This window comes from Trematomus bernacchii, unplaced genomic scaffold (assembly GCF_902827165.1).
Source record: "Trematomus bernacchii unplaced genomic scaffold, fTreBer1.1, whole genome shotgun sequence".
In the NCBI taxonomy this organism is placed as follows: Eukaryota; Metazoa; Chordata; class Actinopteri; order Perciformes; family Nototheniidae; genus Trematomus; species Trematomus bernacchii.
This window is the reverse complement of record NW_022987616.1, coordinates 248,842-273,251: the sequence shown is the minus strand read 5'-3', so window position 1 is coordinate 273,251 and position 24,410 is coordinate 248,842. Positions and strand designations below refer to the sequence as shown.

General features: G+C 41.1%; 1 protein-coding gene across 2 annotated transcripts in view; it reads right to left on the bottom strand.

The window, feature by feature from the left end:
- The window catches only part of mpp7a (membrane protein, palmitoylated 7a (MAGUK p55 subfamily member 7)), a 138,171-nt gene extending 114,331 nt beyond the window's left edge, over positions 1–23,840 (bottom strand). Inside the window, exon 1 of one of the 2 annotated variants that reach the window (XM_034132388.1) lies at positions 23,612–23,840. The gene's annotated coding sequence lies outside the window, so the exon portion shown is untranslated. The remainder of the gene's footprint in view (positions 1–23,611) is intronic. The other variant, XM_034132386.1, reaches the window with a different exon arrangement.
- Positions 23,841–24,410: the final 570 nt, after the last annotated feature.

Here is a 24,410-nt window from a genome sequence, read left to right as displayed (position 1 = left end):
GTGATATGAGAATAGATATTGTCTTACATTTTGTAATAAGAGTATTTTCCTAGTTTTAAATGCTGCTCTACAGTAAATGGTCATTTTCTGATATTACCAGACTGTATTTAGCTGTTCTATTATTTGCCTTCACCCGCTTAGACATTATATCCACATAACTAATGATTATTTATCCAAATTTAACAGTGTGAATATTTTGTAAAAGCGGCAATCGTCGTATCAATAGAGGTATTTGATCGGAAATATTGGATTTTTACCCTATAGCCGAGCCCTATTTGGGAGGTGAACATATATTTTATAGAGTTTATTAAGATGTTTGATCCCCGTTTAAAATTCTGTTATTGCAGTTTTTGACTGCTGTTTAGAAGCTCCAGGTGTTACCAATAACCCTAACGATGGCTCGTTATCAGGTGTGCAGGTTAAAAGGAATATCCCCATAGGAAAGTGCTAGCAAAACTTCTTTTTTTCAGACTAAATCTAGGTTTTATCTAGAAATATTTAGTATGAGTGCGCCAACGTCTCTTCCAGCCAAAATTACGGCATTTTTCTGGCGAAAATAATGCATTAGTGCGAAGCGGAAAAGAATAGTTTCTTCAGTCAAACGTTTCACGTCAAAGAACAAATACATCCAGAGTTACAGTTTCTTTACTTCCTCTACAGAAAAAAGGACGGTAAAATAAACGATCGAATAAAGAAATCACAGTTTAAGTGTAAGCCTGCGGCCTGCCACTCGTCCACCAGCCGACCGACCGGAAATTAATCCACTATTTTATTCTATGTCTATGCCGACTGACGGTCTATTTGACAAGATTTTCATATTTTTGGAGTAATTATACAGTTTTCAACTAACACAAATATTGTTTTCTGGTATCACTTACAAATCTGCATTTTGGTATGAGGGCGCACGCCGAAGATAAGGGGGGTTTAGACAAAACCCTGTATTTTATATTTTATATATTTAATTTCCTCCATATCGCTCACTCCAATTTTTTATGTTCCTGCTGCTTCAGGTTTAGGTTGATTTTCTTAGTTTGGAAAAGGACAGGGAGGGGCATATCTCACTTGTCAGCAGTGAAACCTAATGAGTCCCAGGTCATCTCCCCCCAATTAAAGGGATTGACGAGGGGTCGAGTGCAGCTCCGTGGTAAGACTTTGGTCTGTTTTTAGAGTCAGGGGAGCTAGAGTCAGGTTGCAGGGTAAAGGAGGTAAGCTCAAATGATTGGGGGGTTGATAGTGGTGCTCTGTATGTTCCAGTCTGGCCAAAGACTCCTGCCCTTCTGGTTCTTGATTAGATGTAAAGCAGTAACTCTAGAGGCTCTGCAGAGCTTGTCAGAGCAAGAAAAACTGAACTTCTATTTGGCTCCATCACAAATGTTATCCGTTTGATTTCATACGTTGATTAAAGATCAGAGAAAAAAGGCTTTGGTCGATGTTGCGTCACATTAACTTGTGGGTGTGTTTCTGCAGGTTTTGTGTGCTAGATGAAAATCAATTCCTAATCTTTTTTGGAAGCAGGATCAAATAGCTCAGGTAATGGCTTGTAAAAACAGGCCTCTGTGCAGCAGGGTATAATGGCCACAAACATGTTTAGCTGTAGTTTGCAGTGCCTGCTTTGGGGAATAAATAGGGAAATCATTCAGTAGATGTTCGAAATGAACACATTTACGTTTTTGTACCATGGCAGAGACACCTTTTCGTATGTTATACACCTACTGCTGTGTTGTTAAATGAAGGCTGCAACCAGAGATAACTTTATCTATTCATAGAATCCAAGGTGGGGTCATGAAACGTTTTGTTTTATCTAACGAAAGGCCAACACCCAAATATCTTACGTTTTTTGTAATATAAAACAAGAAATGCAGCAAATCCAGAAAAATACATAACCAAAGATTTGTAGGTTATTTTTCTTTAAACTACTACTAATACTGAATGAATTTCCTGTTGACCGACTTATCAATTATTCAGCAAAGATTGCAGTTCTTTACAGACCTTAGTTTTTCTAATCCTTTGTAAAAACAGCAGGAGGGTGGTAAAAAAATATATAAAAAAGTCAAAGCAGTAGAAAATGAATACGGCCTGGTCAAGAGAATAAAGAATAATGCTAACGGAGAGGGTCTTAACTCTTTTGGAGCATGGGACTTTGGGACCCATCCCTTTTATCTACCATACTGAATAACAATAATCATTCATCATGGCCAAACAAACTGAAACCTGAAAGTCAATGAAAACCAAAATAGCTAAAGTACTACTACCTGAAACCCATCTTATATTTCTGACATGGGACAGTTATGGTAACTTAAGAAATTGAGAATCCAACAAGCCTGCATGACAGACCAGCGTGTGTGAGCAAACGTGAGAAAGTATGCAGGCTTTGAGCTTCCATATCAAGTTCCCTTTCTTTCTTTATGTGCTTAAACACAATTAATTATTTTGAAAAAGAAACTGCTTACCCCAGCCTTTAATTTGTGGGGCATTGAATTGTTGTATACCTACTTGGTTATTGCCCCTTATGCCTTAGCTTAAAGTTGAAAAACACAAATGACTGTTAGTCCGTTTACTCTTAGTTTCTACCAAGTCTGGACCACCAAGAGCTAAACAAAAACATTTGTGCCTTTTTCATCATGAACCTTTCTTTCCTGTGTTTGCACTGAATCCCCCCCTGCTGGTAATTCTGCACTCCTGAATGAGAACAAAACCAACAGCGGGCGAGTTATTACATGCAATTAGCAGTTAGACTGTGAGATACTGGGAAGTTTCAGAGAAAGACAAACAGAGGTATTTACAGGGAGATCAGAAAAGTAGCTCAACGGCTTTCTGCTGGGGGGAAAGTGTGCGTGTGAATACACCTGAGCCAGGGAAAGGGGAAAAGTGAACTGGATGATCCAGCATGAAAAATGTATTCTGTCTCTGCTGAGTTTCAGAGGGCCTCCTCCTTTATCCCTCCGTTAGCTCCACCAATTAACACATTCCTCCACTCTGCTGTGAAGTACTCGGACATGTTACACTGATAAAATGGTGTGTGGGTGTGTGTGTGTGTGTAACCCCATTTCCTGGTACCCCTAATCATTTTGCATGGGCTTTAGTTGCTAGGACCGTAGGCATGTAGTAGGGAGGAGGCTAAAAGAACAAAGCCGCAATTGAGCATCACAGTGGGCGCCCCCAACTCTTAATGTGACGCACCTCATTTAAATATCATCGGACTAACAATGTGCTGAAAAGGGCCATCAGGGGACTTTACACCAAAGGGGAGGAATGTGTTATTAATGTGTGTTATTCTGCCTGCATTAACATTTGGAACGTACTTTTTTTCAAAGTTATTTTGTTGGCAGTGATGGAAGTAGTACTCAGATCTTTCACTTACTGGCAATATCAAGTTGTACAAATATTTTAATATATATATTATAAGATAAAGTTCTATATCTAAACGTCTTACTAAAAGTACAAAAGTAATCAAATCAAAATATACTGTAAGTACTACAAAGTATTTGCTATGCGTGATGGCCCATTTTAGAATCATACATTCAACATTGCTGGATTATGATTTCTGGTGCATTAATAAGTAAATGTTGTTGATCTAGTTTTAATTACTTTTTATACTGCTGCTGGATATCTTAACCTATAATGTCTATTCAATAAATAAATAATGTTTGTTTTTTTGTATTTATAATCTGAATCTATAAAGCAAGGTAAAAAGTACAACATTGGCTTCTAAAATGTAGTAGAGTAGAACAATAAAGTAGCAAAATACGAAAATACTCAGGTAAAATTGAACTTAAGTACAGTACTTTGTGTACCACTGGATAGCTGAACTGGAAGACATTTTGACCAGCCAAATATAATAATCCTTATAGTCTGCAAAAGCTTTACCAAGTGGCTGAGCAGCATCTGTTAGCAGCCTGATAATAGCATACAGTTCTCACACACAAGCCAATCCACACCTCCATTAATTATCCTCTCCAACTTCATCATCACTCACTATGAAGCGCTCCCATCTCCGCTTGTCTCCATATTCCATACACACACACACACACACACACACTCCCACACACTGACATACAGCCAGCACTTCCTCCTCCACTCAGGCGAAGAGGTTTCACATTCCACCGCAGCCTTCTTTGCATCTCACTGCAGCTTTGTCAGTGAAATCAGAGACATTGATAGGCAGTTTGTTAAGCCTGGAATTAAACATTAAACCCTCTACAAGAAAAAATAAATAAATAAATAAGAGGCCAGCGTTTAAAAAGTCCACACAATGTAAAAGGTTTAATTTAAAAAACCACAGTGAGGGAAGAAGATAATCGTTTGATTAAGTATATGTAATTGAATGTCTGCCCTTTAAATGCTTAATCAGGTGAAGTTGCAAGGTTAGAAGGTTAAGCTCTGGGGAAGTGGACGACACTAAAGATTTATGAGGAACTACCATGATACAAAACACCTGCTGACTTGTTTGGTTTACAATAACACATCAGGAGTCATAGTAATCACAAATGCAACCAAAGCTTGGTGGAAATTCACTGCTGTGCAGAGTTGGGTGTAACGCGTTACAAAGTAACCAGTGTGAGAAAAAGTTTTTAGAGAGTACTTGTCCATGGACAAGTGAGTTTGGCAATTTACTTGTCCGAATACATTTTTCACTTGTCCAGAATGGACAAAAATTGGGGCCACTGGAATCTTCTTCTTCGCCAACGTATTTTACTTTTCCCCAGGATTTTTACGTCACCGATAATGTAAGTGAGCGGTAAGATTTTACTGCATCACACATACCTAGGGTTGGGTATAGTTTGGATTTTAACGATTCCGGTTCTGCTTTTCGATTCCGGTTATTTTCGGTTCTCGATTCCAGTTCTTTGAGAGGGTAAAAATAAGTCCCATGACAAACTGGGAGAAAAACATATTTATGAAAACATTAAGTCAAATCTGTATTCATATTTAGAAATCACTTCATACTGTTTAATTTCTTACGGTTATTGAATACAATTATATAAAAATGATCTCTGCATTGTTTAGTTAGTTCTATGTGGTGCAGTTTGAGAATGTACAATTGGCCCAGTCTCCTCTGATGTTACACTGCAACCTGCCTGTGAGACAGAGTCCAACCACACATGTCCAACACATAGGCCTAATAATAATAATACATTATATTTATAGCCTATAGGCCTAGCGCTTTTCTACAACTCAAAGACGCTTGCATGCTTACACATGTCCTGCAATACACATGCTGCAGCTGCCCAGCTGCTCACTGTTTGTAAAAGTAAATAAATACTATTTTCATTTCAATAATGTACTTTCTATACCCTGCTTCATAAACAATACTGACATCCCTGTGCTCCTCCGAGTCTGGGGGTCGGGGGATGTGAGGACAGCGCGAGGACACAGACAGGGAGGCTGCTTTACTTCATAAAGGAAATGGCGTCAATATTAACAACGTAGGAGCTAAAACGCGTAATAACCTTCATTACGTGTTAAAGAAAGAACATAAGAAAGTTTGACAAAGATTAGGCTGTTAAACGGGCAGCGGGTCCGCTGTGTGTAGAAAGAGAGAGGGAGAGAGAGAGACGCTGAACTGCACCGTGCAGCGATCAGATGATCCGGAGCAGAGAGAGAGAGCTGCGGTCCGCGGGGCTCGGCCTCCTGTCCTCACAACTCTTATTAATCACGGTACCGGACAATTGTTATTTGTTCCTACTCGGAACCGAGTTTTGCTTCCCAACCCTGCCACTGTGCTACACGTCCCGCACTGCCCCGCCCCCGTCTAACAGTACAGAAAGCGGCGAGATGCATTTCCTTAGGAATCGACAAGCAGAACCGAAACTAACATTTCTAAACGAACAATGGCGGACACGGACAATTTGCGAATGAGTTCTGCATTTTGTAAACTGAGTTTATCAATAATTTGTCAATAAATGAGGGCTAAAAACGTCACTTGTCCACTGGACAAGTCAATTGAAAGATCTACTTGTCCGACATTGTAAATAACACGTCGCGGGCGGTGGGACGTGTGCTTTTTCGCACACTGCAGTAACGCGTTACTGTAATAATATTACTTTTGTCGGTAACGGAGTAGTGTAACGCGTTACTTTTATAATTCAGAAATCACACTACAGTTACTAACATTGCCCCGACACGCGTTACTTCGTTACTTTTATAAAATCAGTCATAATCACACTGACAGACAAGAGGGGTTTCCGCCACAGGTTTATATGTACGTAATCTGCGCGACTTGCGCGTCCACATCTCCACGTGCAGTGCTGCATAAACATGGCAGAGTCAGCAATAACTTTCGAGGGGTGGAGGTATGCCCATTATTTTGAGTTCGTCCGAAGAATAGACAGGAATCTGACGGTGAGGTGCAAACTGTGTCCAGGCCAGAAGCTGTTATCCACTGCTGCAAACACCACGTCAAACCTCAACAAACACCTGCAAAGAACACATGCTAAGGTGAAGCTAATAGCTAAGGACCCCCGAACCCAGAGTGAGGATGTTGTGAGTGCGCCGCCGCCGACTCCGAAGCAGCACAAATTAGAATTTGGAGGACCGGTAACCAAAGCAGAGATGGACAGGCTTGTAGCATCCTTCATAGTAGAGGTAATGTTGCCCATTTGCACAGTGGAATCACCATCGCATCGTTCAGAGATATACTGCGCAAAATACAGATAGCAGGAGACAGAGGACAGCCATGGTCAGAGCTATCTGGATCAGTCTTATGCGACAATGGAAACTGAACTAAAGAGAACATTTGAAACTTTAGCAGTCTGCGTGATCTGCCTGTAGGGAGGGGCGGGCCGGCCCTGCGAGTAAAGCAACGAGTAAGTAACGAGTAAAGTAACGAGTAAAGTAACGAGTAAAGTAACGAGTAAAGTAACGAGTAAAGTAACGAGTAAAGTAACGAGTAAAGTAACGAGTTACTTTATGTAGAGAGTAACGAAGTAGTGTAATATATTACTTTTTTTTAAAGTAATATGTAATATGTAATATATTACTTTTTTTTTAGTAACGACCCTATCTCTGCTGCTGTGTCACAGTTTTTGTGAGATCTGGTACAGAAGCTTTGGATTACTGAAACCACTTTTAAGCATTAGTGGAAAACGAGTGACTCAGCACAAATCAGGAGGGAAGCGCCATCTGTAGATGAGACACTTGGTGACTGGAATATTAGCTTGCCATACAGGAGAGAGGACAAGACATTGATCAAGACTGAACTTTGTTACCTTATAAAAACATCAGGTATAATATAGGGCTGTACCTGAATATCCGAATATTCGATCGTTGGCCTACTATTCGGTTTTCAATTTCGTTAATCGGATATTCTTTTTTTTCCTAAATGTATGCTATCAATAAAGGCGAATTGCCACATTCTTATACTATATTTATACTTTTTAATTGCAATGTTAAAATGCGGAAATAAATACAGGCTCAGTTTGGGCGCCTGACATCGCTTTCACTCACAGCGTCACGAATGCGAACGTCATGCTTCACTTCGCTTCACACACCTGAAAACAAAACGGCCGGTCGTCAGCGGGCCGTTGACGGCCGGCTCGGTTCGCTGACGGCCGGCTCGGTTCGCTGACGGCCGGCACCGCGACAGAGGTCCACAGTTTTCCCGCAGCGAGGCTCCCCCCGCCCTCCTGTTGACAGTTCACGAGCGTCGAGCTCTCCAAGCCCCCCGCCCCTGTTCACAGTTCACGACCGTCGAGCTCTTCCCCCCCCCCGAAGGCAGTGTGCCAAATATGCAATATGAAACTGGCCTACCACGGTGGCACAACAACTATGAAAAGTGCTGTAAGTAGTAGCTTAGCTTAGTTGTTGTCCAGTTGCCATGATGAAGTTGCTTTATCTGCCGATTAAACAGTAACGTTACACATACGCGTTGAATCGCGCCCCCCGAATTTTCGCTGCTGATTACTACCGAATATCCGGAGCCCGAAAAATGGTATTCGGGACAGCCCTAGTATAATAACATACATTGAGCCACTTCATGCATATCTACAAGGAGTAGCCATCTCTGTAACACACCGATACTTCTTGAATTATTTTTAAAGGGCCCATGTCATGGCCATTTCCACTGATCATAATTCCATTGTTGAGGTCTACTAGAATAGATTTATATTGTGCAATTTTCCAAACTCACATTGGTTTCTCATACAGCATCTCTGTAAACTACGTGTATTCACTGAATTTCACTCTCTGCCTTTAACGGCTCGTTGTAGCTCCAAAAGCTCCAGCCCCCACCCTCCCTGTGAGCACAGTGTGCTCGGATTGGTCGGGACGTTGTGAATCGCGCTGAGCTCCGTGGAGGTGTGGTTTCCTTGTTAGCGATACACAACCAAACACAGCCAAACTCATCCTGAGCACACATAAAGTCACAACCGAAGTAAAAACAATAAGTGTGGCTTGATATTGAGTAAGAAAAAGGTTGATAAACGCTGTGAGAATGGGTCTGCAGAGAGAATTTTGCCGCGATCCCAACTGTCTGTTATCAGCCTGCAGCTAGGGAGGAGAAATCAGCTGAGCTGCCTGCTCCCTGCACACAGATGTGTGTGTGAGGAAGTCCGTGGATTGGTAAATTTGGACCAATCAGCGGGGGCTTAACGTAACGGCTCTGCGGACGTAACGTAACGGCTCCACGGATTGGTCCATTTCGTTCCGGGTACGGCTTGACATCATGCCGTACCCGGAATCAAATGGACAATGACGCATCTCCAACGAGGCGTTTTGGGGAGGTATTTTCTGTGTTAGAGTTTTACTCGCTACAGGGTGTACTTTGAGGGTTTGTGACTCTGCACACCGTTTACATGCATAAAAACCTTCATAACACACAAGGGGACGGGTAATAACCGGAAAAGTATGACATGGGCCCTTTAAAATAACATTCTCTGAGATAACCACATCAAAATGTCTGAAAGTCTGAAAAAGCCAGATTTTGTCGAGTCAGCGAAGGAGTATTTGGCTTGTATTTCAGTGAGAATGAGCTAATGCTAAGAAAAGAACTTCACTGTTGCCAATTAGCACACACAAGTCTGGCTAAAACTACTACTACAAGCAAATGCCACACATGGACTGTTGTGGTTGTGGCTATAGCTACCGGTGATAATCCTTATTTCTGCAAATGGTGCCCACACATACAGCTGTCACATATCTAGTAAAGCATATTGGCCTTAAAATGTTGACAGTACATAAGGATGCGCCTGATGTGACTGACAGGGCAGCCCAAACTGACCTTTACCTCACGCACTGTGCAAATACACCCAGGTGTGCACTATACACACAGATTGACATTCACACCCCCAAATGAAGAAGCCAGCATTTCTGCCACAGTTGCTTAGACGCAGACATTTGTTGAGAATGTTTGTGTTTGCCAACTCTCTCATTCAAACCCTTTGAAGCTTTAGGAAGGCATCATTGGAAAAACTGCTAAAACACTAATTGTTGTGGTGGTATCAGAAGAGAGCAGGTTTGATACTTTCTACACATTAGGATTCAGAAGTTTTCTAAATTAGATCCTGAATAATATCTACATCTAAGAACAGGTAACTGTTTTTAGTTTCCTCTAAATATTCCTGCAGCTATCAACTGGAGCTTCTTACATGCATATGAAACCATCATATGAACCTGCCCCAGAACAATAGAAGATTACAAAACATATCCATGTGCCTGAAGAGTAATTTACATTGTGTGGCTGGATAATGCAAATGTTAAAGCCATGAAAGTCTCCCCAGTTATAGTGAGTCTTCTCAGGGCTTCCGGATAAACCCACACGGTGCTGCTGGGTAAAACGTCTGCCTGAGCCTTGGGAAGGCTGAACATGCCACAGACAAAACAAAGAAACGTATTCAGTAGCATCAAGAAGTGTAACTTTGTTATTAACCAGTCTATCCGTCACACCCATCACACCAACTTCACTGACCTCATTTCATTCCATTCGTTGTAGCATTAAAGGTAGGGTATGTAAGTTTGAGAAACCGGCTCGAGATCGCTGGAATTTGAAAATACACGACCGGAGAAAATCTGCCACTTCCTTACAGAGCCCCTCCTCCAACACACACGAACGCGTACATGACCAATGAGGGCACGAGATAAGTTTGTGCACAGATGGAAGGCTGACAGGCAGGTAGGCCATCCAGTTATTTTAGCCGGGCCGGCTAAAATGATTGGTCGTGCTTTTTACAGTACTACGGCTTCCACAGATTACATTTTTGTATGGATTTTTTGTCAAAGCACTTAAGATATTCATTGCTATCGGGATGTTAAGAGCATTCCATGGAATATAACAAAAAGTGTATCTCGAGCCGGTTTCTCAAACTTACATACCCTACCTTTAATAGTTTTTAAACACTAGCAGGTTTGCCTCAACACAAACTTTTTAACATTCCCAGGCTTCAGTGCAACTCTTTGTTTAAGTGCATACAGTGTCTGTAGCAGAAAATAGCAACAATCTAAGCAACGATTCTTTGGATCAAATCTTTTCAACTAGTGTTTAAATAATACAAAAATAAATGATAACAGGACTAGGAGGTTAAATGTAATCAACACACGTAGAAGAAAAAAGAAACAACATAGATTTAACAATAACTCTTTTGAAAATGTGTTATAACTGTATTCAGAGTACCTTTGGCATTTTAAGGAATCAGTAATGCAATCGTATGGATCATTTTGTAACAAATACTTGAAAACAAATACACAACATTCCATAAAGAATGTATTTTGTTATACATATGAAGAGTTATCCCACTTTCAAAATCTGCCCTGTCAGGTAGCTGACTTAAAGTCTTTAGATGTTTTTCGATCAAATCTGGTTCAAATTTTTACCCAGTTATGCGTTACATCTAAAAAAAAAAAGACTACTCATCGGAGTGTGTATTATACTCTAGTCTTTGCTATGTTCATTAAAGACCAGATTATCCACAATCAACTTCAAGCAACTCACTGTAGTCCTACAGGAAATCTAAACTTTTCAAGGTCAAATCAATTCACAAAAAAGTATGAGGTAACAACATACAGATGATGAGGATTAGCAGGCTATGGTGTAAAATCCTCTATTGCCCCTTTCACACCAACGCAACTCCGGTTCAAGCTCCGTGCTAGAGCTTTTCTGGTTCAGAACCGGTTCTTCGGTTTAGCGCCGGCTCTTTTCACACCGCTCAGAGCCCGACTGGTGCTGCCGATGCTGCGTCATGACGTCACAGTTTACGTCGCTGAGTTTCTCCCCAACGGAGCTCACCTCACAACAACAACGGGCCGGGGACTGCGTCGGGTCGATGATCGTGTTGCTTTTAATCATACGAAGCCAGATTAAATTAAATAACGACTTTTCAACCTTATACTTTTCTCCAGAGTGCCGTGGTTCATTGTTTATTAATGTGTTTCAGCGGCATTTACCGACCGCTGCAGTGCTGGCTGCTCTTCAACGGGAGTGTATTCTCCCGTTAGCTCCGGGTTAGCTCACACGGCTCTAAAGTATTCACTGTCTGACTGTCACACAAGCAGCTGATACATATCCCCAGTTCCCCTTAAGTGAATGTGTGTCAGTCTGAATTGACGCTGTTTGGTGTCAGTCTGAATTGACGCTGTTTGGCATCACAACGCTGTTATGAAAGTTTCTCTGGTATAACATGGGTGATGTTAGCATAGCAACCGAAGCTAAACTGACTACTTGCTAAGCCGTTTTCTATAGGCACTTTTTACCGGCGTATTTTTCATTATGATTCTACTTGTGATAGTCGGACATGACAACCTGTGCAGCCCATGTATTGATTCCATCCGATAGCTGCTATAATAACAAACAAAACGTCTGCCTGCTCTCCACAATGATCAATAACAGCGAACGGATGGTCAAAGTAAGGTACAAATAAACAGAATCACACGAAGCCTGGTTAGTGTTGCCTGACTTTATAAAGCGTGTTTTTTTTTTTACAAGTGTGTGGTTGCGTTCTAGTCACTTTGCTCAGCACTACTGCTGGTTACAACTTTTATTTGCCGTACTCGCCTTAACTGTTATCTCAGGTTAATCTCGCCCCCCTCCGACGTAAGCGTGACGTATGCGGTTCTTGCTTCTAGACGGACAACTTTTTGGTGCTCGAAACGAACCGGATTCCGGAGCTTAGAGGCTGCTCCGCTGCGGTGTGAACAGGAAAACCCGGTGCTTTTCAAGCTCCAGCTCCGAACCGGCCCTGAAACACCGTTGGTGTGAATGGGGTATCTGTCAGTGTTTCTCACACAACAGCCACTGTGGCCCAAGACTCTGTATATTTGTATTCCAAACACTGCAGAAGCTGATCTCACTGTTTATTAGTTCATCCCCCTGAGAGAAGTTGTGCTACTTAGCAAAATCAGCTGCTGAGTGTTTGTTTGGAATAACATGTGCACTGTGTTGTGTTATTGTAGCTGAGAGACATTTCCAAGTCAGCTAACACAAGAAACAAGACAGCTTGCAGACCCTTTGACACCTACCTGACCTCTCTCTTCCTCAGTGTACTGGACTCACTTGAGTTGCATTTTTTTAAGTAGTATGATCCTGTTTGGAAACTCCCTTATAGGCACACAAAATGCCATTCATGTTTAACCAAGCTGCACTTGTTTTCAGTACAAGCTGCTGCAAGGGGACTTGTGTTTATGCTCTCATGCAGAAACCAGGTTTGTTCTGACATTTGTGCGGTTTACAGTGCACACATATCTGATGCTGGGGTATTTCTCCCTGGTAAAGGTAGTACTGGTACTTTTGCCTTGGTGTAATTGACAAAGCAACTCCGATTTCTTAAACTTATCCAGCCTGCAAACTATTTCCTTCTCTGGGAATCCTTATAAATACACATTCTGAGTCAATGAGTTTAATTCCAGAATGAAATTAGGTTATAACGTGATGAGTCAAGAATGCATGACTGGAAGACAGCATCGGCTAGGTACTGTTTTCTTTCAGAAGAATCCTGTCCTTGAATCTGTAACAATTACTGAGCCGTTGTGAATAGTGTTGCTAAATAGTGTCACAGAATAATGATGACAGTTCATGAGACCAACATTTTCCTCGGTAGTCTCCCATTCAATCAACCATAGTTTGTATTAGCAGTGTCAACATGGAGCCTAATATCCCATTAATAGTAAACCTATAGCCCAAAATGAATCAGTATTACAATGTATCAAAAGATCAATAAGAACACACTTTTTTGGATCTTTAACACCAGTTCCATCCTGTAAGCCGCCTGTCCCACTGTGGCCCACTGGCACACAATACTCCTCTGTTCACCAAATGCCAAATAGTCCAGTCATCACCCTGCATGCCACCCCCCACCACCCCAGTCTTTTCCCCTTGTATCTGTCTTTCCCTGACCAGGACAGAAGCTGCTGATGGTCAGTCAGATTAGCGTCCAGCCACTGAAGGGACGACTTCGAATACGGACAAAGAAAGAGCGGCTTTGTCTCGATCTGGTTCTGGCCACCCCGGATGTAAAAGAGGAAACTGGGCAGACAGAAAAAGCCTTACAAGAGACCTTGTAATGACCAACTGTGAGAGCCTGTATGGAGGAGATCTAAGAAGTCGGCAGTATCTTGGGAGTGGTGGAGGAAGTATTCGGATCCTTAAGAAAAATACTAATACAACACTTTAAAAAGACTATATACCAGTCAAAGCCCTGCATGGAGAAATGTATGTAGAAGTATTTAAGAATGTTTAAAAGGACTTCAACCAAATTGCTGCCAATTCATTTTCTGTCAACCCACTCTTGTTTTAGGTACTTACAATGTTGTATATTTGTATCTAAAAAAAAACATCATATTTTAAAAGTCCTTCATGACTTTTGTGTGTAAAAATCTTTATCTATAAAGCAACTAAAGCCGTAATAAATACAATTATTGAATTAAAAAGAACAATATTTTCCTTTGGGTGGAGTAGAAGTATAAAATTGCAAAGAAAGAAAATTACAAGTACCTAACATTTGTACTTATGTACAGTATTTGATTTGATTAAATGTATTTAGATGCTTTCGACCACTGCTTGTACACATTTCACATAAGACCCTTTCAAAAAGGCATCTTAAAGAAAAAAGTGTAAGGTAGGAGAACGTTCTGAAATCATACACTAGTTTTTTTGGAGGTGTTCTTTGGATAAGAATACATGTATACTCACCAAAAAACTCCTTGGAACTCTCTTTTTAAACAGCTGCAATTAAATTACGTTTATAGTAATGGCTGTTAAACGTAATCTCACTATTTTATAAAATATCAATGGTGTTACGGTATGACTTCAAACATTTCTGTTCTATTGTTACAAATCATGGCTCAATTGGACTAGATCCTCAGAAATGAAAAGAAGCTATTGCGCCACATCTTAAGTAAGTGTTGAGTTATCCAATAACATGACAAACCATGCAAACTACATTCCTGCGATATATTGTACTATGAACCATAAACAAACTCTATGACCCGGTGAACCTACCAAGCAAAACCCAACTCCACCCTGCGGAGGCCATTTATACAAACTCTATTCAAAATCTGACCTCACTCTACAAGCTGCATGACGATGCATTCGCCATCATTACAAGCAACTACTCCTACAAACACTGCTGCGTGAACATCACACACTCTCTGTTATCAAGGCTTGACAATCCAAAGCAAAGTATAAATATCACACTTTAATTTTACCACAGCCAAAAACCTCAGCTTAAAAACATTTCCATAAGGTTACTCGGCAATTAGTGGTGCACTAAGGGATAAGTTAGCCGAGAAGACTGTCCTTTGATTTGAGTGTGCCATATGATTAGCAGCAAAGGAGGATGACAGCTGTTAAAATGTGAGCATGCTTCTTAAATAAGGGGCAAATACCCAAAAACATCTGTCACAATGTTAGGCTTAAATTATCGCAGCGACTCCATTCAGCCAGCCGTAGGCAGCTCTTGGACATTTTACTTGTGTGGCCAAATTTGACAGTATCGCAAAACTGATTGGACTGGCGAATGGCAAATGATATGGTAGTGCTGAAGAAAATATGTTATATGTGTGGCAGCTCAGGTAGGCAAGCTAAGTGAGCATATTACACAAAGCTCAAGATAACTTTATAATAATATAATATGACAAATGAGAAAAATCTCTAAATCAAATTGTCCAAACATAAGTCTCATAAAAAGGAATCACTAAACATCACAATAAACATGTATAAAATATTTCAAATGGGAATGTCAAAGTTTCTTCAAAACATATGAACTGAATAGCTGATTAGCAGGAGTTTTATTTATCAACTAGACCTCTAGCAAAAGCTTTTAACTAAGTAAATGCTAAAACATAGTTTAACAGCAGCTCAAGTAGAGAATTGTCATTAAGTCAATAAACTGACACAGTAACAACGCTTGCACAGCAATATCTATCCAAAGTTTGCTAACATTAGCCACCATTAGCCCCTGGTTATACAAGACTAATTTACTTGTGTTTTCTGTATTTGTAACAGTGTTTTCCTAAATGCAATGGATTATGTGTTATTGTGCACTATTGAATGGGATCAGTCCATCTGCTTGTGTCATCTTAAGCTGTGTGTTAACTTAAACCCTCTCGGTCACAATTTCAGAAATGATTACCCTCATTCTGTCCATCACATGACTAAACTTTGATTACACAGTCCCTTTTAATGTTTAACTTACATGCCCAAAGTTAACATTGAATGAATAAGATACTAGGCCGCTCTGTTGGTGGGCATAGGGGAAGATAATGTGCCATTTTAAACAAATTAAACTGGGCACAGAGTGAAGAGTCCCATTTGTTTAAATGGTTAACAATCCCCATGTCTGCCATCATCTGGATTGAGTAGTTTGAATCACGTGGGCCTTGCCATCAAAGAGTGAAGATTGCTTAGTTAATGGTTCTAATAGGCTGTTGTGAAGGGCTATTCACAGTCAAATTGCTGTAATTGCACTGAATGAGCATCAAGGGAATAGACCGAGAGTGGGGCCAAGTGGACTAAGGAAGAATGAAAGCCTGTCCGAAACATACAAAAACACACACACACACACACACACACACACACACACACACACACACACACACATCACACCACACACACACACACACACACACACACACACACACACACACACACACACACACACACACACACACACACACACACACACACACACACACACACACACACACCACACACACACACACACACACACACACACACCACACACACACACACACACACACACACACACACACACACACACACACACACACACACACCACACACACACACACACACACACACACACACACACACACACACACACACACCACACACACACACACACACACACACACACACACACACACACACACACACACACACACACACACACACACACACACACACACACACACACACACACACACACACACACCACACACACACACACACACACCCACCACACACACACACACAACACACACACACACACACACACACACACACACACTTTCAAGTCCAGCGACAAAAGCATGCATTCACACGCACATGCACACAGACCTCCTCTCGCCAATCAAACATTTACGTGTTGTGGAGTCGAGAGCCAATTAAGGCGGGCAGAGATGTTAACAGGAAAATCCAAATGTAGCCTCGGGGGGCCTGTAGCTGCAAGGAGGTGGCAGGAGACACAGCAACAAGTGTACACAGCTACAGCTGACACTACTCGAGACGGCCCACACACAAAAGGAAGGGGTTTACTCCACAAACAGAGAAAACAGGCAGCTAAAGAGACCCCACTTTGGATAATTAGCACTTTTGAAGACCTCTGAAAGACTCCACCCCAGCGTCACAAAAAAAAAACTCAAACCTCCTCAAATAAATGCTTATACTGTAGCAAGGTCAAGGGCGGAGTAGATATCTTGAGTGGCACCAGGAAATGAAACATGGTTTAATTGAATGTAGCCATCCATTGAGTGAATGTGGGTAAATGGCATTAGATTGACAAGGAAAAAATACTATCCGAGATGTAAGCAACGCTGGACCATCCGTGCTTTTTTTGCCTTATCGCGTTTGAAGTCCATTACTACTGCAGCTAGAAAGACAAGAGGAGTCATGAGATGATATTAGAATACTTTACTAGAAGGGTTCCCTAAGTGCAAGGTAGCAGATGAAATGAGTGTGTATGGTTCAAATAATCTAAAAGGAACATTCAACATTTGGCTTAGAATATTCTTCTGGTTATTTTCCAGTCAACATGTGTGAGAGAAAAATGTTTGTTCCCATCTGTTATTTGATGTAAGCAAGGTCTATCACAACAACCGGCACACAGAAACAGTGGTGACATTGATGTGTTACAAAACTACTGCGTTCTAATTACCCCTTACAGGATTTACAGTGTTTTATAGCATGGTCAAGTTACTGTCACTGTCATCTTAAGTGATCAGGGCAGGAAGGAAAACATCAGTCAAAGGTAACCAAGCTCCCTTACCCCTCTAAATATCAACACAAGCTACATGAATATTGCAACATCATGTTCCATTAATACAGCACCGGATACCCATCCCTGACAGGTGACATAGATCCAACCCCACTTGTAGCAGTGTGGTCAAGCAGAAAAAATTGCAAGTAATACCTTGTCCGTTGTCTTATCTTACAAACTTATTGCACCTGTTTGAATCCTTAACATTAATCCACATACATTTCCATCAGCATGAGTATACATGTATATACCTAGAACTACACAGATCCCTTGTGGAAGCTGTGATTTACTCTACACTACCACGAGTAAGTACACTTTTTGTCCTATGTTGGTTGTGTTCTCTCCAAGTATGTTTAATTATTCACAGGGCTGCTAAGGGGGATAGGCGTAGTAATGAGAGGCAGGGGCCATACATGGAAACCCCTCATAAATAAAGCAGCATTTGACAAATAAGCTTGACATCGTTGCCTCGCTATGTAAGACTATAGCCTTCTCCGACTACTGACAAATTGGGTACAAGCTGAAACAGACTTATGGTATGTCTTTACAAGATTGTGCAAACATTCCCTTTAAAACTATTTATTTTTAACTATGGATTTACAAAACTTCAATTGTGCAAGTCTATGATCAAGGCGTTTTGTGTTTAAAATTCCCACAGCAATAACTGGTAAAACAAGTTCCTGTTAGCCCGAGGCTTCAAATGCTAACCACATAATTAGGCTAAAGATGTAGCTGAATAAAAGGAGCATTATACTTTGTAACTGGAGCTTTACATTTCCTAATAGTACATGCTTTAAAACAGGAATGAAACAGTGTCTCGTAACAACACACTGCACTTTCCTACCACTTAGGTGTAGACATATATATAGGGATGGGTACCGAGCCCCGGTATTAAACGGGCCCCGGGGCTGAATTATTAAAGACCGTGGTACCGTTAAGCTCCGACGTTATCGGTCTTTTTATCGGTACGGGAGACATCTAAAAAATATGTCATGTGTATTATTGCTACACAAACATTATATTGCAGTTTTAGTGTCGCCAACTCCGTTTCTAATACGCAAAAAGACTGCAAAATGCGTCATTTTTTGTATTTTCGATCTCTCCAATCCAGATGAGAGATCTCTCTCCCCCGCCTGTGTGCGAGGGGGCGGGGCAGTTTACACACACGCAGCTGCTACATGCAGCAACACACACACACGGAGGAGATGGCGGAGAGAACGCGCTCCGAGGTGTGGTTAAACTTTACCCGTCTCGCTCGTTGCCTAAAGTGCAATAAGAGTTTAGCATGTCAGGGCGGTAACACGAGCAATTTGTCTAAACATCTTGCAAAAGTGCACCACGTTCAGACGGAGAAATGCACCGGGTTCGACTGTCTCTCTAGTAGCTCTGTAGCCCCATCCACGAGTAACGTTTCGACGTCAGGTATATTATGTATGCTAGCAGCAACACACGGAGCTAACTCAATGATTCAAACATGGGTTAATGATTAGAGGGAACTGAGTTATTTAGTTTGTTAAAGTTTCAGCCATTCTGTTCACAGTTCTGTCATCAGATTATTTAATATGATTTGTTAAAACGTTGTTGTTTCTGTTGATGTGAAATATTATGTATTTCATTTAAATAAAAAGCAATGTTAGTTTTGTTCACAATTTGTTAATTTTCATTTAATTGTTTATTTGAATAGGGACAATGCACATTAATGAACACTTTAGACAAATAATGCTTCAAGTGTAAATATGCCGGATTTTAGCTTTGAGCTAATTTCCATCCGTAGTCCCTGACATACAACATATAGTTAGTTTACCTAATTTTTCTCTCCAAAAGAACCGATAAGAGTACCGTTAAAAGACCGGACCGATAAGCGGTATCGATAAAAGTAGTAGTACCGTTAAAACCTTAACGATACCCATCCCTACATATATATATACCAGTGTTTCCCCTACCATTGTCTTGGAGGGGCGCTGCGCCCCGCCAACGGAGCCCCACGCCCCCCCTGAAATTCAAGGTGTTTAAAAAAAAAAAAAAAAAAAAATTATAATTTTCTTTTTTTCTTTTATTAATTTTTTTTTTTTATATATATATATATATATATAGCACCAAATTGCAACTAAACTATATCTACTGTCACTTTTCACATTGAACATGTGCTCTTTTATTAAATAAACTAAACGCTTTCAATTTAAGTTGTGAGTTTAGTGTTTTTGACCCTAAGAAACACTGATGCATTAATCAATAACAATAATCCACAGCTCCTCTCTCTGCTCCAGAGATTTTTTTTAAATATATCCCCCCCGCTCAGGCAGCACCCCCCCAAAGCAGTAAACCTAGGGGAAACACTGTATACAGTAACACATTACGGCTTTAACCTTCTCCCTGAGGGTTCACAGCCTTACTTGCTTTCCCACACGCATTACTTTTATTAATGCATGGCGAGAGCACAGCTTTGGAGCTGGAATACGACGCAGGTGTCTGATGGCTGCCATTTGCTGGGTGGGCTCATTCCAGGGCAGCACAGCACAGCAGAAGCTTAGGGGGTGCTGACAGAAACCCTACACCTCTGTAGGGCGAGCAGGGGCAAAACAACACAGCAGCACTACTGGTGATGCTCATCATCTGTGACCCTGCCACAGACCCTGCCAAGTACATCGCTTTAATCTCCGCCTGGGATCAGCAGAGCAGCAGGAAGCTCACAAGTCCACAGCGGACTCGCAACTGAGATTAGTGATACCTTCGAGAAGGATGTCTGTGAGTGTGCATTAAGAGGATAGATGAATAAAGAATACAAAAATTAAACGTGCAAATGGATAAAAGACAGATCTGACGCCCTGAGTGTCAGTGGGGATGGTTAGATGTCCTTCACTGCTCAATTCAACATAACCATAATGATGAGTTGCAATAATGCGACAAACCAAACCAGAAATGGGGCATTTCCATGCATGGTAGGGCTCTACTCCACTTGCTCTTTTTGGTTTTCCATTAGGGAAAGGGCTTAGTACTTTTTAGTACCAAGGCAATTCCAAATGGTGACGTTAAAAACAGCTTGATCAGGGAAAATCTTCACTAGCCCGTAGCAGGAAATCCTTCACAAACCCATCCATTTTAGGATGCAAACAACTGTTTTTAATCGAAAACATTTACTTATTTTTTTGACTTCATCAAGATAGCGCAACTGTGCCTTTAGGTGCAGAGGTTCCTCTGTTTCTTTCAAGTGGTGCTGCTGTGCTGGGATCGACAGAAACACAGCTCCAGGTGTTTTGACCAGAGTGGTTCCAGACTTTATAACTGGATAAAGCTACTACAACAACATACTTGTATACATATTTCATATGATGCTAAGTTTAGCAATGGCTGGTGGTGAAGTAGGTTCATTGTGTCAGGAAGCAGTGTTCAGAGATCTTTGAACTGACAAACCACTCAAGCAGAGGCACTGTTAAGGGAGGCCAAAACTAACTCACAACCTATATTTAAAATGATCTGGCTCCTCTACACTTGCTTTATCAGGGTACCAGAATGACTACTTTCATGCAGAAAAATAAACTTGAAAATGCTGTATTTCAGGCAAGAGCCATTGCTTAAAATAAATATGTATTTAGTGTGGCATGTGTGTCAATGTAATGTACATTGAAGTTGGAAAAGACAACATTTCTATCAGACAAAGGCAATGTTCTGTCCTGAGTGAGCTGATAGTGATCTAAACTAATGCTCGGATTAAGGGTTTTAAACCACTATATCCTATCCACCCTTAAGCCCCAAGAAAATATAGCCTTGCTGCTGACAAGCAGTTATGGAAGCCAACTTTGGGCTTTGTCCCTCTCCAACAGCGCAATGGGCTGCTGACAGGTTTCTCATCAACACAAGCTGCGCTGTTGTAATGACAGGAAGCGTTTGTCTCAATCAGCAGGTTGCTCGGATGAATTCTTAGTGTTGCGCGCTAGCATTCTCAGTTCCCAGACCTCCCTCCCCCTACTCGGTGACCCTCCACGCCAGGAACAAAACCCTGGGAATGTGAGCTATGCAGAACTGCAGCTTGGAGACACCTGTTCAGACAACCAACACAGAGCAAAGCCTCGTACTCTGGCTTTTCGTCTGAGCCGCTGCATCCGACCCCACCCTGACCTCAGCTGCCTATGCTCCAGAAAAACACACTCGGGCATTGTGAGCACAAAAATTGAGAAACATGCATCTATTTTCATGTCACATACCCTCACACAGGCCTGCCAAGACATTCTCAAGGTGGTGAAAGTTGACAGTTATATATATCACTTCTGTGTTTGTGTATTTGCTGTGTAGAAAAGGGCAAAAGTAAGCCATAACACACCTGTCATGATGCTTAACTGTTGACCTTACTAACAGTAAAAGCGATGAACTGGACTGAAATGCTAATATACAAAGTCTCCAGGGAGAGTCCCCCTGCACAGCTGGAATACAGACTAAAGGCCCCCCAATTTTTTTTCTAGACACGATTTAAAAGAAGAACTAGGCTACTTCCAGTGAGAGCAGAGGTGCTTGCCAAAACTGCAGACAAGCCATTGAGGCTTCGGAGTTTACACAGAGAAATGTCAGCTCTCCAGAGAGTACCCTCAGGGGCATTCAAATACAAGCCAAGGAAAGCCGTTGTCCATGTCCTCCTCTTTTTCTCGCAGCCAGAGCACCATGACAGTGGAGGAAAGACAACAAGTGACTGGTTAGAAAGAATAGGACATGAGGCAGAGATTATATCTGGCAAGCAGTGAGGTACACACACTATTAGATAAGGTTTAAATGGAATGTTTTGGAAGCAATATGCCGAGTTACAATGGATGCAACTCTGCAGTTTTTGGTTTATTCATTCAAGCTGTAAAAATGCTTTTCTAAGCATAGAGCCGTAGATACAAAACATATTTCCCAGCGCCTACAAAACCAAGTATGGCAATTTTTGCAAACTCTGGCGAAAAAACAAATGACTCAATGCACAAAAAATGGCATTACTATTTTCAAGAGAGGGCTGGGCAATATGAAGAAATTCAAGTATCACAGTATTTGTGGCATTAATATCAGTGTGCTAACAAACATTTTTTTGTTGACCATTGAGGCTTTTACCAAATATTTACACAATAAGATTTTTGTAAATAATCATTTGTAATGCAGATGTATTTAGAGGCAAACCCAGGAATAAACTACAATTAAGATATTACCACATCCACAATCTAATGTGTTATGAATATAATATTGATATATTGCTAGTTTAATTAGACATGTTTATATTAAATTAAAGATACACTAGTGTCTTACAAAATTTGACAAGAGCTCATTCATATCATGGCGTAGGCTACCCTCAAGCAATTATGGTTATGAGAGAATGGTGTCAGACCAAAACACATGGTGTCCCCTATCATTACAATACACATTTAAATAAACTAATGGCTGGATATGATGGAAGCTGGCCAAGTGCTGAGTCTCTCGGTGGGCTGCCAGCACAGGGGCTCGGCGCTGTCAGCCAGTGACAAGCTCCGTGTCAACACACTTGAATTCGCAGGAGCACAAGGGCTCTGTATTCCCTCTGGCCATGATACACGACACACTACTTCCTGGAGGAGTAACTCCGTGCGTTTAGGGCGTGGGTGTGTGTGGGTTTTGTGGAAGTTGAGAGTTCTGACACGAGGAAATGTGGTCATAATGGTTTGAGTATCTGTTACCACACGCAGACTAGCATTTCCTCTTGTTTTCTCGGCTAAATCGCGCGGTAAAAATAGCTTCTGTAAACTGCGTAACATGCGTTAGCCCTATATTAAAGCTACATTCACTTTCCCTCGGAAACATTCCCAAAGTCAGGTGAAATTCCATTGAAATTCATAGTATAAAAAGTCCTATCAGTGAAGAGTCGCACATTTGGACGTGCACTATTGGGGTTAGGTTTTCTGTTAAGTAAAAAACTGTTTTAGCATGTATGCCAATGGGTAGGCTGCAGTGATACTTTAATATCATGCACCTAGCTTAGCTATAACACAAGTTCGCTGCTTTATTAGCCACAAGTACCACTCACAAGTGCTCTGTGATTAGGTGAGTGCTTGTATTAGGGTTTACGTTATGCCTTCCCCATGAGCCATAAAGATATTTCTCAATTTATCATGCCAATAACATCACCACTGTATTTTTGTTTTCATCCGCATAACAAGTTTTTAGCTGGATAAAATGTGTTGGTTACTCACTTTGCATCGGAGGTCGGAGTTGAATGGTTCTTTGCCGGTCACACTGTACTCCAATGGTTCCTTCGAAAACAAAACGTATCTGTTCTGTTATTCTCCACTTTGGAAACCGCGTTGTTCCTTTAAACCTACTTAACTCATCCCCGCTTACTATGTGCTGAACACAACCTTTCAAAATGTTACGCCTCAGCCGTGCCACTCTCCGAGACAGATAAAGTGTTCTGTTAAGGCGCTGACTTGGAAACGGTTTGTTGATATAGAAATGACGTTAACGGGTGGATGTGAAAACACAAAACTGTTCTGGGATCTGAGCCGTACAGGGCTTTTACCAGAGAGTCCGCCCAATCTGTTCGGTCATTGGTGAGTTTTCTATTAAGGCGTGGTAGAGGATCCACTTCTGTATTTTCATTGGCTCGTTGTATTGTCAATCATCAGCTAACGCCTCCGTTGTAAATGCGCTTCAACACCGACAGGATTACAGTGAACAATCGCACTGTCTTGTACAGCATAAGTGAAATATTTCTTATCAATATATATACATATTATTAAGAAGCTACATTTTAGAAAATAAAATAAGTTACGATTTTTAACTGATAATATATGTAACTTTCCTTAATTATTAAAATAATTACATATAGGCAATTCATTTGTATCATCAATTTAAACTGGGTTGAATTCTTTATTTTCTATCAATATTAGCATTGCACATATGTTGGAGGATCTATTAAGCTTAGCCTTCTTAATATCTGCACAACACTTGTAAAATCACTAACATCTACAAATAATGTAATCAATGTTTTGC